Source organism: Malania oleifera, chromosome 6, assembly GCF_029873635.1.
Source record: "Malania oleifera isolate guangnan ecotype guangnan chromosome 6, ASM2987363v1, whole genome shotgun sequence".
Classification (NCBI taxonomy): domain Eukaryota; kingdom Viridiplantae; phylum Streptophyta; class Magnoliopsida; order Santalales; family Ximeniaceae; genus Malania; species Malania oleifera.
In genome coordinates, this window is record NC_080422.1 from 8,642,152 (window position 1) to 8,661,807 (window position 19,656).

Genomic DNA, 19,656 nt, shown 5'->3' on the forward strand with positions numbered 1-19,656 from the left:
CCACAGCTGTCCAAGCAAGTATTAAATTCCTCCATAGCCGATAACGACCTCGTATGACCGCCAATATGTTCTGAATCTGAACGGATGATATTAAAATCTCCTGCCACTAACCAAAGGAAATCATCCCTCTTCACAAACTCCAAAACATTCCAAAGTTCTCGGCGATCTATTTGATGACATTTAGCATAAACAAATGAAGCCAAGAAATTCTATTTCACAAAACTAAAAATACCCAAAATAACTTAATCAAACATATGTTGTAACTCAAAGTGCAGTTCCTATTCCCAAAACATCCAAAGTTTACCCCCCACTGATGCATTTGCACAAAAATTCAGAAAATTTAGAAAGTCAACCCATTGCAACATTAGACTTTCATCAGAAAATGGTTCTGAAAAAACCAAAATAGAAGGCGAAAATTTCCTTATTAACTTTTGTAAACGGCTTTTAGACGTTCCTAAACCCCGCACGTTCCACACTAGAATTGTATTAATCATAAATCAAGTTTCTTTGGACGGATAATAACCCGTTGAGACTTCTTCTCACTTTGCCCATTAATATCCTTCAACTTAACCAAAGGAACATGTAAATCATCATCCGAAGAATAGCCTTTTTCCAATGGGAGTTCTCTCAAGTATTTGTCTCCACCTCCCCATTCGATTCACAATTATGTGGGACATACCTGGGCATGATTATACACTGTCGCTCCAAGATTTCTGAAACCATGTTACTAGATGTCATCAACTGATCATGCACTACTATACCATCTTCCACTAATAGAATATCAATGTTGGGAACACCCATGACTGGTTCAACAATCTCCTCCCTTTGCACAATCTCGTACTTTTTTGTGTTCATCTGCAAAATATCCACTTCAGGGACAAACTCTCCCTCTTCCATCTCAATTTGTGGAACTATCTCAACGACTGGAAAAATTTGTGATCTCATTGCACCCTCTTGAACATGAGCCACCTCTAAAGGTTCTTCAACAATGCATGGATCTATAAATTCTCTCTGAACTTCTTTCCCTTTGTCCAATTTCTTCACACTCCAAACTTCTTGTCAATTTTCTTGTCTAGCATTTTTCGTATCCTTACTTCTATCCCCAATTTTCTGTTTCCTTTCACCCACTCGACATACCACCTTTGAATGCCCTTGTCTATGACATTTATCACAATAAAATCCTTACTTTTCGTACCTCACTTCTTGCCAAATTTTCTGATTTTCAGAAACCACAATCGGGAAAGAATCCACCTAATATGTCAATAAATCCACCTCCACGCACATTCTCACACCCATAGCCCTAGTTCGGTTAAGCGTAGCATGGTCAGTTCCCAGGTATCGACCAAACCTCATGCCTAGAATTTGTAAACAATTAGGCTTGTACATATGCATCTGAAGACCAAGGAAAAATAACCATTGAGGGGCCAAGGATGGTTCCTGCTTCAGATTGAAATCCCTTTTCCATCGAAAAAGACGAAATGGAAACCCAGCCAAAATCCTTCCTTCATGAGACCATCCATGAAGAAAATCTCGTTTATTCTTCATCTAAACTAGTACGTGAAAATCATCCATGAAACTAACAGAATGGATCTCTGAAAGGCCCCACAACTCTATGATATTCAAATGGATAACGTTAATGGATGGTCTAGAGTGCAAAAATTTTAAAACCAACGCAAACCAAAAATCTTCTGCCACTTTGTTCATCTCAGCCTCAGAGAATATGAAACCAATATCTCTATCCACATCAACAAGATATCTCATGGGTACTTTGAAAGAGGAAGACAATGAGATAACAGCATGGGAACATGATACTACATGGGCATATGACGAAGGTCCTAAACCACCTTTTGAAAGAGGCCCCACTGGTGGAGGATCCCCCAAAGGACTTGCAAATGCCACCATCAAAACTCTAGACCATAGGCGTCTTACTTCAACAAAATGAGAGACATACCTGATTAGGAATGTTTCGAGTACTAGTATAAAAATGGCTTGCCGAATTCAATGTCCTAGAGATATGGCAGGCGGCGAGATGGGCGACCATCTGTGGTTGCGGCTAGTGACTCTGCTCTCTGGCGAATCGCGCACAGTAAGAGGAGGCTGGGAAGGTGGATGTGGGATGTGAGCGGGAGAGAGGTAGAGCTCGAAGTCCCCGTGGGTGTTGAACTTCCCCCTGGTTATGAAATCTAGACCGCTGTCGCGATACTCCTATGCAGAACTCGGAACTGCATAGGCCGTCGTCTGAGTTTCCTCTGCAATCCCTGAACAACTCGCTCATGTTCTTAAAACCACCATCTTTTTGAAGCCGTCATTGTGAGAGGTTCTCCTCCGCAAATTCCGAAAATGCCACAGACCGCCGTCTGAGTCTCCTCTACGAATCCCCAAATAGCACCGAGTCGCCGTCGTGAGAGCTAGGGTTCGTCGTCGTCTTCTCGAGGGCTAAGGGTCCTTTGCAGAAGGGGAGGAAAGAGGGGAAGAGCCTGAAGAAGGCGAGATGGAGACGAGGGAAAGCAGTGAGGGAGGTGTGGCAGAGCATACAGACATCTAATATAAATAAGATATGTTGCACACATGTCTGTTCGTATTCGTTACTTATTCATTTTACATAAGCACTTATATTGTGAATGTGATATGATCTGTGGTGGATCAGCAAATGTTTAAATTAGCGAAATATTTTTAAAACCCAATTTTCCCCCCATATTAGGATCACACCAAAACTTTCATAATCAAGCTTTGAAATGAGCTGTATATAGAATTCTCAAAAATTCGTTACTTATTCATTTTACATAGGCACTTAATTCTCGTCATTTTAGAAAAGTTTAATTGAAAAGTTAATGATGATTAGCGATAAAAAAATGCCCAAACCCGAGAGGTTGGGTCAACTGGCAAAGGCGTTGGTTGACTGTCCCTAGTAAAAATTCATCCTTCCCAAGAGTCGGTCGGCTGGATGAAGCATCGGTCGGTTGACCCTTGCATATTTTTCAAATTTTTGTTATGTTCAGTCAGCTCAGCAAGGTGCTGGTCGGCTGAGCTAAAAACAATTTCCAAGCCTTCGTAAGGTTTGGTCGGCTGAGCAAGTAGCCGATTGGCTAAGCTAAAAGTGATTTTCGAGCCTTAGTAGGTTTAGTCGGCCAAGGAAGTTTAAGCGCAAAGTGTTCGGTCGACCGAGGTCAGTGAAAACATAAGTTTTTGCCCTGAAATTGAATTTAAAATTTTCAACCCTGTGTATGAGTATGACATTTTAGTCAGAGGTTTTTTCATTCAAAAGTTTTGAGACCTAAGGTCAGTCTATGGTCTTTGTTGATCTTTTAATCCCCTCATGCATGAAATGTATTATTACAGACCAATACTTAAATGCATTACAATACAACATAAAATATCTTCATTCTTTTTACTCTTCTGATTGTCATCATGTAATGTGAACTTTGAGATTCTCATGGTTTTAATCGTACCTCGACTCTACATGCCTTCTAAGAGAAATATATGTTCAAGCACTAGATGCACAAGTGTGATACTTTTGATTTGTCATAATCAAAACGTGATAAGACTCGTAAAGTCATCATATATAAGACTCCAACATTTCTCAAAGGGTTAGCCTTTCCAACCATTCGAACTACTATTCAAAGAAGAATCCACTTTTGAGAGGATCAAACAAACACAAAAACAAAAAATAAAAAATAAAAAATAAAAAAAGAAACAAAACCGAAAAAGATAACAGGAAAATGATTTAGCAATGAACTAGTTGTAACCATAACAAAATAGAGGCCCTCAACAACTAGTAATTGTTGTGTGATACATGAAATCATCATTGGCTATAACTTATATTTGTGTCATGTGTTTGTAGAAGATCCATAGATTACTGGTCGAATGACTGACCAATACAATTTTCCAAACAAGTATTGTCCTTGAACACTTCGTTTCGAGCAAAATGTCGCCTTATATTTGAGCTTCTTTATTGTAGAGTTGAATGAAAGAAATGATGGCTCTATTTCTAAACTTATTCCAGGTGGAGCGTCAAAGTGTGCCCAGTAGAAAGAATTTATTGGCCCAACATTTGTGAGTATTCTTGATACAGTCATGCAATCCTTCAACTCGGGAATCATGATAGATGGTAGATTAAAATCCAAAAGGAAGTTAGCTACTGTTTGACATTGAGTGTTAGCGCCGGTGATCAACTTGATTTCAGTATCATTGTAGCCTCTGGAACAAAGAAATTGGATATAGTCTAAAGGTTGAAGATCATATACAAGTCCAGGATCAGTGGCTCCGTTAAAATTCACAAATCCACCTCCAAAGTCAAATGCATCAGCATGTTTGTTTGGAAATGCTTCAGCGATAGCACTTTGACCATATACATCCACTGAAAAGGCTGAGAGAGAGAGAGAGAGAGAGAATGAGTTGTATAATACATTTTGAGTAGAGGCAACTAATATATATTAAAAAAAAAAAAAAACTACCAGTTGTCACAAGTGCAGATTTGATGGCAGCAGGGCTCCAAGTGGGATGAATTTCTTTCAAGATAGCAACAATGCCTGATATATGGGGAGCTGCCATGGATGTTCCTGACAAAATATTAAATTCTGATTTTGGGGGACGAATAAGAGACCACGCAGCCAAGATATTAACCCCAGGAGCAGCAATGTCAGGCTGAACAAAATAATGTTTGAATAAGTTAGTATCAATAATCTGAAAACATATATGGGGAGTTGCCATGGATGTTCCTGATACAATGGCAAAGTTTGATTTTGTGGGACTAATAGGAGACCACGGAGCTAAGATATTAACCCCAGGAGCAGAAACGTCAGGCTGAACAAAACATTTAGCAAGTTAGCATCAATAATTATGGCCTAGAGGCCGATGAAATGATTTGAATCTTGTGGTGTCCATATTAAAGGTACAAGCTTGAGCATTGGTAAGGATTGAAGAGGAACTTGTATTAGGAAGGGCTATACTCAATATATCGCCCAAGCTCAATAAACTTTTAAGTCTTTGAAAATAAACGAACTACAATTCCATCCAAACATAACAAAAATTGTGTTAAAGATAAATACTAATACCTTTAAAACAGTGGGATTAAGGGAACTAGGCCCTCGAGAAGAAAACATCGCTACTTTTGGAGAAGTTTCCTGCCCTAATGTTGTCTTTGGAGGGCTAATCATGACCATAGGATTCCTGTTACATGGAGAACCCATCAAACATAATCAAATATAGCATTGCACTGTTTAGTTAGGATTAGAGAAAAAATTATATGCAACTAATCTCAATGTAAAGACAACAATAAAATTAGATATAGTAAATTGCATTTTATATCTTATTGTGCATTGATGTCACAATAAATTTTGCATTACTACAAATTACCTGGTCCTCATAGTGTATGTCAATAAAGACGTTCCAATGGTGTAGTCTACTTGAACAAATGGAATATCTTGATCCATTCTATGAGAGTTTTTTGATGGATATTGAGCAAAGATAATAGCAACTGCCCCGGCATTCAGTGCACTATCAAATGCTTCATGAGCTAAATTTTGATCAAGTGTTTGAAAACAAAGAATCACATTTCCCCTTACCAATGTGGCATTCAAAGTTCCTTTTCTGCAATTGCTGTTAAAAAATCAAGAGAAAAAAATTTATATCAACTTCTTAAAAATAAAATTGAAAAGTTATAAAAATTTATATATAAATTAAGCACACACAAAAAGTATATTACGCTGCATAATCTTCATCGACACCAAAAGATGCAACATTTCCACCATACACAAGATGGTACAATCTATTCATCTCCTTATTAAAATTGAGAGATTGACCCTGCATGAGAACAAAACGCACACATGTTGTTAAGATGAATTTCAAGAGAAGTAAAAAGCATTTGAATCATATTTTTAGGGAAACATAATTTTGAATTTGAACAATTTTAATATATTTAAACCTAAAACGAGAGGTATGAACGTGAATATATCTTTTAGATGGTCTCTCAAGAGAAATCCTAGTAATTAACAATTGGGATTTTCATGTTAAAGTCATTAATTTGAATGGTAAGATGATGGAATAAAGAGATATGGAATGGGAAATAAGTAACCTTCATTGTGCACATCAAGTCTAGAAGGAGTGAATGTCATGGTAATGCATCAATATAGGGAAGACAATAGTGCAGCTAATTTTCTTGCTAAAGAATAAGAAATGGGAAATAATGTAATTTACGAAGAACAACATCTTCTACCACGTTATCTGAAAAGTATTTTTCGGATGGATAGGTGGGGTATCATTTCCGTTCATTGTTAGTTCAATTTTAGAGTTTTTATTTGGTGAAAAAAAAAAAAAAGTCAAGTGTGACTTTCAATGGAGCATGTCTTCCAAGAAAAAAAAAATTATACTACAAAATTATTTAACAATTTCAAAAATTAGCACAAAAACAAAAGACATGGAAATTTCAAGCTTTCATCATTTTAACATATATTGATTTGGGCTTAAGAAAGTTAAGAAATGAGAAGGAAATTTATCATTAATCTTCTATTAGAAACTGAATGCCTTCGATGTCTTTATTGAGTGGACAAAACAATTTACTCTAATAGAAATATATGATAAGTAAGTCAAATTATGATATGTAATGTGCTTTGTACCCTAATCAAATTGAAAAAAATCAAACGTTAATCAAACTTTAATCTAACCCTATTTCTAGAAAAGAAACTTAAGTTTGGATTAATAGAGCTAAATGACATTACGGTAAAATTAAAAATTTGTATGTGTGTGAGTGAGTGAGTGTGTGTGTGTGTGTGTGTGTGTGTAGAGAGAGAGAGAGAGAGAGAGAGTGGTCGAATTTAGCTATAACTTGAGGAAGTGTAATTATACCACAAAAGTTTGGTTGTTTCCCAGAGTAACTAGACTGTGGAATGATCTATCAATTGTGCTGGCAGCGACAGTTATGATCCATGGTTCAGTATTCACAACTGTTTGTGCAATGGGACCCTCATTCCCACCACAACCAATAACAGGAATTCCATTAACCACAGCATGGAAGGAACCAATAGAAAGACCGGATCGAAAATATTCCGGAAGTGGGATCCTTAATCCAAGAGATAAAGAAATCACATTCACTCCATCATGAATAGCATCGTCAAATGCAGCAAGGATGTCTGCCTCGGAACAGCCTTGAACCCAACAGACCTTGTAAATTGACAAACAGGCAAATGGAGCACCCCCTCTTGCTAGGCCTTGAGCTAGTCCCATAAAGCTTGCTCTCTGTACGAGACCCCCTGCTGCAGTAGAGGAGGTGTGAGTACCATGCCCACTAACATCTCGAGGTGATAAGTAGTCAGTCGTTGCACTAGTATTCATGCCTCCAAAATCAGCTTTATATCCTTTGATATACCAACGTGCACCAATAATTTTTCTGTTCATAGTGTTCAACTATTATGTTAGAGCGATCTCATAACAAAAATTCTTTACAGTAAAAACGAGAACCAAATAATTTCTTATGAAATGTAGAATACGATAGAAAAATAATCATGAAAGTAATATGAATATATTGAACAAAATGGATTATTATCGGTGTTAGTTTGAAACAGTGTTAGTTTAAAGCAGTGTTTCAAAAGGCTCAATCGAGGCTCCCTTCAGGGCAAGGCATGCTTAAAACACCTTGACACTCAATTCAAAATACAAAATTCCAAAACGGCTCACACATTACATGGTGAGACTTAAGCAATTTTACAAAAACTATGCATTTTGCTCATTTTTAGTTAAGGCTTATGATTTTGGGTGTGTGATTCTCAAGTTAGAATTGGTTAGAAAATTTTAACTATATGTTTGTACAAAATGAATGTCATAATATTAGTTTATTTCTAAAACTCTTGAACCTCAACCTTTCCAAAATAATTGAACTCGTATCTTACGTCATGAAAATAGTTTGAACTTTGTAATCATATAACTATCTCTTGTCGTGATTTATGTTATGTATTCAAGTTAGCAATCTTTGAATGACCAACAAGTATTTCGCGAAATATATCTAGTTTTTCTTTTTTACATTATATTTGTGATTTTCTTAACTTTTACTTTATTTTAAATATATATAATTTATTTGATAAATTTTTATCTTAAAAAAAATTCTCAAAAAAAGCTTACGGCCCAACCCATTAAGGCTTATGCCTCACCATTTGAGGGTTTAAAATCCTTAACTTATGTCTTTGCCTTTTAAAACATTGGTTTGAAGTTTTAGTTTTAGAGCGACCATTACATAATTCAATTGATAAATAAAATGATTGCAAGGCTACTAAAAAATAAAGGCAATTGATGATAAATTAAAGATTCAACCACTTTAACCAAAAATAATCGAAGAAAAATGATATATTGGGAATAAGGAATGAAAATATAATAAAAAATAATATATAGTGGCAAACCTACTTATTACAAGTAGATCGATTGAAGTGTTCTCCTTCTTGACATATACCATTCCAAGTAGATGGAATCTCTCCCATCTTGTCATCTTTAAAACTTTCAGATTCAGGCCATATTCCTACATTAAAATTGTTAAACACAACTTGTAAGTAAGCCGATTGTTTACAAGCTTAACACACATACAATTTTCCAACACTAACCAGTATCCAAGAGGCCAATAATCACATTCTTGCCTCCATGACACTTCTTTTCAAAGGTTTCATTCTCTACTGCTTGTGGCTTTACTTGCAAGAAATCCCAACTTCTAGTAGTGTGTAATGATAGAATCTTACTAGGGAATACACATACAACTCTTGGAAACCCTATATATGGTTAATTGGTATATTAGAAAAGAAAAATGTGAATTAATATTGCTCAAATTTAGGCAAGTATTTGTAGGTTTGCATTACTAAAAATAGTGCATAATCCACTAGACGTTATAGCACCTGCAATATGGTTGGCTTGAGATTTCGTTAAAACAGCAGCAAATCCTGAAAACCCATGCTTGTAGTTGTATAAAATCGAATCTCTAGCAGCTTCTTTGCTGTCATATTCAAATTGTAAATAGTTAATTTTTTTACTCGTGATATTTTAATTTAGATTACATTTTATTAAAAAAAAATGAAAATATTGGCTACAATACATTTAATGCATGCAACCATCCAATAAGGCAAAATCAACTAGAATCAAAGAAAATGAGAAGCCATATTTTTTTGGCTTAATGCCTAACAGAAAATGAACTTTATATTGGTGGAGTAAATACTAATTAAAGCTATCTTCTCTGAACGCCAGTGTCTCACCACCAGCACTATCATTGTAATAGGCTAATTAGCCATTGTAACCATCTTCATAATGTGTTTCCCATTTGCAAAAGCAATATTTCTTGAATCTTAATATTTGAAATTATTTTTAAAAAAAATATAAATATAAATATAAATATAAACAGAAAATAAAATTTTGATTTGCAATTTTTTTTACAAACAATTAAAAATGAACAGCAGAAATAAAAAACTGACAATATAAACAAACGCATTTTTATAATCTATTTCTCCACTGTGGAGAAAAAGAAATAGAAAATTCATTTTGTACTTGATGTTGAATCCAAACTCTTCCCTTTTAACTATTCATTGAAACAAATGAATAACACTTTTAATTACTGCTTGGATTTGATTGAAGGTCTTCAATAGATCTATCAATCGAAACCAAGAAAAAAATAGGATTGAGCAAAGAAGACTAGTGCTTTGGAAGTAAGTAGGCAAGGTTGTACTATGCAGTCATCATTTGTTAAAAAACATGTGGATCTCACAAATAATGAAATAGTGCTAAGTTCTATACCAACATACCTAAATGTATTTCTGGGTTCTTGAATTTATTTGGAAGGTGGATGAGTTAGGAGCAATTTTTTTATGAAATTTATGAACACTTTTGGGTGTGAGAGAGAGAGAGAGAGAGAGAGAGAGAGAGAGAGAGAGAGAGAGGGAAGCAAATATGTACATAAAAGTCAACCAAATTTTATGAGTGTAAATATAAAAGTATTTTTTATAGGTTGAAATGCACTAATTAATAATATGCTCCATTAACAATCTAATAGAGAAGAATTAAACCAATCAAAATTAGTTTTAAATTCTAAAAATTTTAAATTATGATAATTTTGAATTTGGGGTTTATAGACTTGTTTTTAATACATGGTATAGACTCAAAACTAATAGCATTATAAATTTGATAAGTCGCACACTATTTGTTGAAAACTAAACTTGACTGAATTTGGAGATGGCCGGTAGCCCACGCTGTTGACATTGGAGATTGGCAGGCAACCTACTCCACCTACCAGCCCACCTCCGTTGAAGTTTAACTCCCACAATTGTTGATTATATTATTGTATGATTTACTATAAATAGATGTGTATGTGTGCAATGAAGTTATATGGTGTGTTGAGAGTGTAAAGCCAGTGAGCGAGAGAGAGCGTTCTGTTTTTGAAGTTCTCTGTATTTTTCAGATTGAAATATATTCGTGTGTATTTGATTCTCGCTGAGTTTGAGTTACAACTAGTGACTTAGCGTTCCTCTCCACCCATTAGTGGTATTAGAGCATCCAGGAATGTTGAAATCCCCCAAACAGAGGCAAACAAAGAAAAAATCCGATTTTCTCCCAATTTTGAAGTTGCTCAAAATTCATATTTCAACCTACCATTGTGCAATTCGACTCTAGACGATTCCAACAGTAAAAACCACGTCTCATACGGACACAGGGAGATTCTACACTCGCTCACACAGGCCTCCGACAAAGAAAGCGCCCTTACCATGCGCGCACGCGCTGACGAAGACTTTGGAGGATGGTGACACGCACCCTCACGCATCTTCTTCGCCCGATTGGCAAGATCCGACCAGGACCAACGACGCGCAACCCGGCTCCACGACTAGCGTGCACAAGCCGAACCGCTGCGGACATGCGGCACGCGCAGAGAACACCACGTGGCGTAACGGAATCATCAACGCCGTTAAATGGTCGTTAAGTTAAACCGACTAGTTTAAAAATTCACCAAATTTTCCTGTAGCCGGTTCAGTGATTTTTAGACTGGTTCTTCGCAACCCAAAACCAGTTCCTAAGGTTTTTCGACCTTCTAAACACATTGGTGGCATCAAATTTGCCAAAATCAACCCCCTTCTCTCTATTTTTATATATTAAATTCAATAGGTAACGGTACTACCCAATCGGTCATTCCAAAATTGATCCGGGAGAATTATGACAACTGGTCTATTCAAATGAGAGCCCTTCTAGGTGCTTAGGATGTCATGGACATTGTTGAATATGGGTACAGAGAAAGCCCATCAAAAGAAGCAAAACCAGCTATGCCCGATGCTCAAAGAATGATCTTGCGAGTCGATCGAAAGAAAGATTGTAAGGCGAAATCCATAATCTACCAAGGCCTTGATGAGGCCTGGTTCGAAATCATTGCATCCTCCAAGACATCCAAAGAAGTTTGGGACTCTCTCCATCGAACACACAAAGGTCTAGATAAAGTGAAAAAGATTCGTCTTCAGATATTGCAAGGTGAGTTCGAATCTCTAAAAATGAAGTCTACTGAATCTATTGCTGACTACTATACAAGAGTAATGGTAGTATCAAATCAATTGAGAAGAAATGGAGAGACTCTCAATGACGAGAGTATTTGTGAGAAAATTTTGCGATCTTTAGATCCAAAATATGATTATATAGTTGTGACCCTAGAAGAAACAAAAGACTTAGAAACAATGTCTGTAGAAGAACTTGTGGGCTCACTCCAAGCCCATGAGCAGAAAGTCAATAGAAGAAGTGATGATAAAGCATTGGAGCAAGCTCTCCAAATGAAGTTGTCCCTCACTACAAATAGATACGACAAAGGGGGGACGTCACAACATGGAAGGGGACGAGACCGAGGATCTTGTGGAAGAAATTCTGGAAATTTTAACTCCAGAGAAGGTGGCAGAGGCAAAAGAGGTCCCACTAGAGGAGGACGAAATCAACAAAACTATGTCCCACGAGGCAGAGGACAAGGAAGAAGAGGAGGATACAATAAAAAAGAAACATTCAATGCTACAATTGTCACAAGTATGGATGCTATAGCAATGAATGTTGGGGGCAACAACAAGAAAAGGTTAGCGAGGAGGCCAACCTTGCAGAAACTGAATATGCAGATGGTGAGTCGTTGATGCTGATGGCACACAATTCAACTCCCCAGGACCAAAGCGTTTGGTACCTTGATTCTCGAGCCAGCAACCATATGACTAGCAGAAAGAACTTATTCTTTGAAAGTTCTGGGGGAGATCTCTTTTGGCGATAACTCTAAAATCCCAGTCCGAGGGAGAGGAGATATTTTGATCAAACAAAAGTCCGAAGATCATGCTTACATCTCCAACGCCTATTACGTGCCAGATATGAAGACTAACATACTTAGTCTCAGACAACTCGTGGAGAGAGGCTACCAAATTAGCCTTAGTAATAAACAAATGGTGATTATAGACGCTCGAGGAAAGCTTGTTACTCGAGTTCAAATGGCAAAGAATCGAATGTTTCCTCTTGCTATCAAACATAATACACCAAGGTGTTTGAGCGCTATCATTAGCGACAAAGACTGGCTATGGCATCTAAGGTATGGGCATCTAAATTTTGAAAGTTTGAAACAACTGGGAAGCAAGAAGATGGTGAAAGGCTTACCCAATATCCACCATTCAAATATGATATGTGAAAGCTGTATTCTGAGCAAGCAATATAGAAATAGCTTTGGAAAGCAAGTCGACTGGAGATCAACCATGCCGCTCCAACTAATACACACGGACGTGTGTGGTCCACTAAGACCATTTTCGAATGGACAGAATCAATACTTCCTAACCTTCACTGATGACTACAGTAGGATGACCTGGGTCTACTTCTTGAAAAGGAAGTTAGAGGTGTTCGAAAAGTTCAAAGAGTTCAAAGCTCTTATGGAGAAACAAAGTGGCTACTGCATGAAGTCACTCCGGTCAGATCAAGGAGGAGAATACAGAGACGAAGCTTTCCTGGAATTCCTTAGGCATCAAGGGATTAAAACACAGTTCACACCGACCTACACTCCCCAATTGAATGGTGTAGCCGAAAGGAAGAACCGCACAATCCTTAACATGGCCAGAAGCATGTTAAAGGATAAGAATGTGCCCAAGAGTTTTTGGGCAGAAGCAGTGTTATATGCAGTCTATTTGCTCAATCGGTTTCCTATGAAGATTCTTGATACAAAGACACCATATGAAGCCTGGACTACTCACAAGCCCAGTGTAAGTCATCTTAGGGTGTTTGGCTTCATAGCCTATGCAAGATCCTAGAAGCAAGAAGGACAAAGCTGGATGATAAAGGAGAGAAGTATATCCTTGTTGGATACAGCAATAGCACCATGGGATATCGACTCTACAATCCTATCAACAAGAAAGTCTTTCACAGCCAGAATGTCATCTTTGAAGAAAATGAATCCTGGAAATGGGACCAGGCTGAATGTTCCAAAGATGCGGAATTGACACTTGAAGGGGAAGAACCTACACAGACAAGATAAGTGGCTATCGAGCCACAACTTCCCGAGCTACAGACACCTCCACATGGTTCATCACAGAGGAATGAAGCTCCATCACCAATAGAGCATGAAATCTCAGACATGAGACCTAGAGGAGCTCGAAATCTAGCTGACCTGTACGAAACTACAGAACCAAGAGAAGAGTATGTTACTCTATACTGTCTATTGTTGACCAGCGACCCAGTTTGCTTTGAGGAAGCCAACGAAGAAGACAAATGGAGAAAAGCGATGGATGAGGAGATTCAATCCATCGAAAAGAACAAGACTTGGGAGTTGACAAATCTCCCGAAGGGCCGTAAAACTATTGGAGTGAAATGGGTCTACAAGACCAAAAAGAATGCTCAAGGAGAAGTTCAGAGATACAAAGTAAGACTTGTCGCCAAAGGCTGCAAGAAAAAAGAAGGGATTGACTATGGAGAAATCTTTACCCCAGTTGCCAAACTTGAAACCATTAGATTACTAATTTCACTTTTAGCACAAAATGGATGGAAGATTTACTAGTTGGACGTGAAATCAAACGGTTTTCTAGAAGAAGATATTTATATCGATTAACCACTTGGATATGTGAAGAAGGGCAAAGAAGATAGAGTGTACAAGTTGAAGAAAGCACTCTATGGCTTGAAGCAGGTACCTCGTGCGTGGAACATGAGGATTGATGACTACTTCTAAAAGAATGGATTTGAGAAGTGTCCCTACGAGCATGCACTATACATAAATATGGAGACAGATGGAAGCATGTTAATAGTCTGCCTATATGTTGATGATCTGATCTTCACCGGCAACAATCCAGAGATGTTTGCCACTTTCAAAAGGAGCATGGTCAAAGAATTCGAAATAACGGATATGGCCAGATGGCTCACTTCTTTGGCATAGAAGTCGTGCAAAGTGAGAAGGGAATTTTTCATCTCCCAGAGCCACTATGCAAAAGAAGTACTGAAGAAGTTTGGGATGGACAAATGCAACCCTATGACAACTCCGGTTGAAACGGGATTAGAGTTAAGAAAGAATGAGGAAGGAGATGTTGACCCCACTTATTTCAAGAGTTTGGTTGGAAGTTTGAGGTATTTAACATGCACCAGACCAGATATAGTCTATGGAGTTGGACTCGTCAACAAGTACATGGAGACTCCTGACCAGTCCCATCTAAATGCAGCAAAGAGGATACTTCGATATGTCAAGGGTACCATCACCGATGGAATGTTCTATTCATCAAGAGGTAATTGCAAACTTATCAGTTATTCAGATAGCGATTAGGGAAGAGATTTTGATGAAAGAAAAAGCACAACGGGATTCACATTTTTCATGGGAGATACAGTGTTTACATGGTCTTCAAAGAAGCAACCCATCATAACGTTGTCATCATGTGAAGCAGAGCATGTTGCTGCCAGCTCAGCTGTTTGTCATGGTATATGGATTAATAATGTACTGAAGTATCTGGGATTTCTTCAAAATAATCCCACAAAAGTCTACATTGACAACCGATCAGCGATTGCACTTGCGAAAAATCTTGTTTACCATAAAAGAAGCAAGATATCATTTTATTAGGGATCAGGTCAAGAATAAAGAAGTGGAGTTGATATCTTGCAAAACCACTCAGACATGATATTTTTGCAAGATTGAAGACAATGCTCGGAATAACAAAGTTAGGAGAGTCAAGTTTAAGAGGGGATGTTGAAAACTAAACTTGACTAAATTTGGAGATGGCCGATAGCCCACCGCTGTTGACATTGGAGATTGGCAGGCAACTCCACCTACTAGCCCACCTCCGTTGAAGTTTAACTCCCACAATTGTTGATTATATTGTTGTATGATTTACTATAAATAGATGTGTATGTGTGCAATGAAGTTATGTGGTGTGTTGAGAGTGTAAAGCAAGTGAGCGAGAGAGAGAGTTCTATTTTTGAAGTTCTCTATATTTTTCAAATTGAAATATATTCGTGTGTATTTAATTCTCACTGAATTTCAGTCAAAACTAGTGACTGAGCGTTCCTCTCCACCCATCACTATTATATATATCAATATAAAGAAGAGCATCCCCCATTAGTTAATTGAACTTCGTTTTTTCAATTCCCAATGGGTATACATGAATATGAAGCTACAACCTATGGTGAGAATATGTGTTTTAAAAGGTTGAGGTAATGTTTGTCTGCAAAGGGAGAGAGTTGTCATGATGGAGAGATTTGCAACAATAAAAGAGAGAGGGAGGGAGAGATCTATGTATGAAATCAACCAACAAGTTAATATAGCAAATATAAAAGGTATTTTTAGGGTTAAAATGCACTAATAAATAATATGCTCCAATAGAAATCTAGGAGTCAATAATTCAACCAATCAAAAAGTAGTTTTAAAATTTTTTTTAAAAAAAAGGTCAAAATTTTGAGAAATAAGAATGTGAAGTTTGGAGGATTTTGAGATCACATTGATTTCTTTTAATTTATGGTATAGATAAGCATACCGAGTGCAACAATGGAATAAATTTGAGACCCAACTTATCCTAATTGTCTATGAAGGGTGGTAGAGCGGTAAACATTTCAAACAATTTCTTGAACAAATTTGTAGTTCCCCTAAAACAAAGAATAATATATTTAAATATATATATGTATACATTTATATACATAAACATGTATAGATGTATGCTCAAAGCATGTAAATATAAAAGGACAAAACCTTTGTAGCAAATTTGTGACAAGCTCTAGATGTGAATCTTCAACAAGTTGGGGTGTGCTATAAGCTGAGTCTCCCATATATACAATGTAAACCTATGAAATTCAAGTGAAAACAAATAAAATTAACCAAGTTTACTAGCTGTAAAATTTGATACCAAAAACAAAACATAACACATACCTGACTCAGCTCACCTTCACCTAGTAGGATAGATGATTGTTGTAAGGTAAGAACCAGAATTATAATGCTATGCATTCTTAAAGAAGCCATATGCATTAGAGATAGATGGAAAAAAGAAGAAGGGCATATCTATCCATAGTCTGTACAACCCCATTTATAGCCAACCAAAAAAAAAAAAAAAAAAAAAAACGAAGAAAAGTAAAGTTTGCAAGTTACTAGTAATCGATTTTTAAAAATTTGTGGACTATTTGGTAACATAACATCAGCATTTATGGAAATTTTACCTTATTTAATAACTTTTTACCAAAATATAAGGAATTAGAATCTCGTTTCGATCATTTCATGTGACAATTTATGTGCAAATTTAATTATCCTATTATAGTTGTTCAATACTTATATTCACTTATTCAATTACTTTCTTTTCAAGTCAAAAATAATCCACCTAATTTAGAGAGAGAGAGAAAAAAAAGGGAGGCCCTATTTTTTTTTTTTTTTTTTTTAAAGTTAACCCAAATTAGCACTTTTTGAAAATTTAAATAAATAAAACCATCGTATTTATTTTAAATACTCAAAGTTATTTTCGAATTATATTGGAGAACACTGTAGCGTTTACCCTAAAGTATATTTTGCTTCATTCATTTCACTCCTTTTTAAGTTTGCTTTTTGTTTCATTCTATAAAGCTATGACACACCAATCTTTCTATTCCATTAGGAAACATATATCTTTTTTAATTTTCCTAAAAACATGACCCTAAAACGGTTCAAAAATTAAATAAAACAGTGTAAAAGCATAGAAATTTTACATTTCAAATTTTGATATGGTTATATAAAGACTACAAATCACAAAGTTAGATTAACCAGTAAAGTGGGTGTTGAATTTATATAAGATGAATTTCACCTAATTTCCCGCATCCTGATGAATGATTTACAATGCCAAGATGCAATTTTATATGGAAAGCTTGATTGATAGTTATATAACGTAATTATATGTTAAAAACATAATTTTAGTTGTCCAACATTTGCAACTGCATCTTCAAAAATTACATACATACTCTAGTAAATACTTATAAAATGGACATCCTCAATTAAAACTAAAAATAAAAAGGTGCCCTAATAATTAAATAACTGAATATTTTTTTTTATTTTTTTGTTTTTTGTATAAGAATTGAATCAATGACAATTTTATTGAAGGTTGATATTGTTTATAGTTAAGTAGTTTGGTCTGTTAAGGATATCTTGTGGCTAAAGCTTGAGAGCTATATGTTGGAGTTCTTAGTTAGAACAGGTAGTATGGGATGGGAAACAGATTATCTCTAGGATTACAAATGAATTGGGCCAAACCAATCCTCCGTTATTTTGACACTATTTGTTATGCACTTGAATCAAACATGGGAATGATAGAAATGACCATTTCATTCTATTCGGATTCCATATTTACAATCAAATAATTCCATTCATATATGAATTTCATTACATTCTCATTTCATTCTAGTCTGTAATTCTTTAATTTGCAGACTTTGCTGAATTTGGTCATTATAAATAACTCAATTTTTGAGACGTGCGAGCAGAATAAAATGAAATTAATTTTTATATTCTTCAGTGCTTGTCACATTATTATTTTTATTTTATTTCACTACCATGGGCAGTAGCTAGCCTGCCCTGTCTTAGCTGGTATGGTATGTATCCTGGTTGAATATCTAGACATTCTGGTTAGCTGATTGGTGCAGTATAGCCTTAGCCTTTGCAGGAGCAGTACTCATTCATGCATACTATAGAGTATAGACCAAAAAATGACTTTACAAATCAATCTACCACCAATCTAGGAACAAGATCGGCGTTGGCTTCATCAATTTAATTGTTCAGAAGACAAAAAGAAAATCAAAAAAAAAAGAAAAAAAGGAAAACTCTGCCTGCCTATTATGTTTTCCTTTACTGTGCTCTTCATTTGTCTCTAATAACATCTTTACCTTACGGGAAGAAGATTACAAAACCCACTAACGTTTCCACTCCTATAATTTAATCATTTAGCTTTAACTCAATACAAATTTATGTTATAATAATTTAAAATATTAATAATTTAATTTCTTAATCAATTTTAAAATATTAAGAGTAAAAAGTATTGAAATAGTAAATTTGACTGGAGATGGCCGGCAGCCCACCGCTGTTGATTTTTCTAAAATTGGTAGGCAACCTACTCCACCTATCAGCCCACCTCCGTTGAAAATTTATTCTCACAATTGTTGATTATTTGTTTTGTATCTGCTATAAATAATTGTGTGTGTGTGCAATGTAATGTAATGTGTTGAAAGTGTAAAACCAGTGAGCGACAGAGAGTGAGAGCTGTCCTTTGAAATTTCTTTGTATTTATTATTCCAGATTGAAATACAATATTTTGTACATTTATTCTCACTGAGTTTCAGTCACAACCAGTGACTGAGCGTTCCTCTCCACCAATATGTGGTATCAGAGCGTCCAGGTATGTCGGAATTCCCCAAATAGAGACGAACAGAGAAAAAATTCATTTTTTCTCTTAGATTTGATGTTGGTCAAAATCCCAAATTGAGTCTACCATTGTGAAATTCGACTCAAGACGATTCCAACAGTGAAAACTACGTCTCAAACGGACTCCGGGAAACGCTATACGCACTCACACGCGCCTCCGACAGTTTCAACATTTTTTCCCACGCCCCGCACATGCTGACGAAAACTCTGGTGCCGGCGACACTCGCTCCGCACGCATCTTCCTTGCCCGCTTGGCGAGATTCGACCCGGCCAGCAACCCGCAACCCGGATCCATACCTGAGACTCGACCCGCTTCTAACCTGCGTCCAGCCGCCAACACGAGGCACGCGCAGACGCTGCCACGTGGCCTAATGGTAAGCATAACACCGTCAAACGGCCGTTAAGTTAAACTGGCCACTTTAAAAACCACCCGAAAATTCCTGTAGTCGGTTTAGTGATTTGTGGACCGGTTCTTTGCAGCTCAAAACCGGTTCCTAAGGTTTTTCGACATTCTGAACACATTGGTGGCATCAGATTTTCCAAAATCAGCCTCCATCTCTCTATTTTAATATATTAAATTCGATGGCTAACAGTACTGCACAAGCTGTCATTCCAAAATTGACCCGAGAGAATTATGACAACTAGTCTATTCAAATGAGAGCCCTACTAGGTGCTCAAGATGTCATGGACATCATTGAAGATGGGTAAAGAGAAAGCCCATCAAAAGAAGTCAAAACAGCTATGTCGGATGTTCAAAGAATGACCTTGCGAGCCGATTGAAAGAAGGATTGCAAGGCGAAGTCCATAAT

The 19,656-nt window shown here is 36.5% G+C and overlaps 1 pseudogene; it reads right to left on the minus strand.

The window, feature by feature from the left end:
• Positions 1-3,827: 3,827 nt before the first annotated feature.
• Positions 3,828-19,229, minus strand: LOC131158452 (subtilisin-like protease SBT3.10; annotated as a pseudogene).
• Positions 19,230-19,656: the final 427 nt, after the last annotated feature.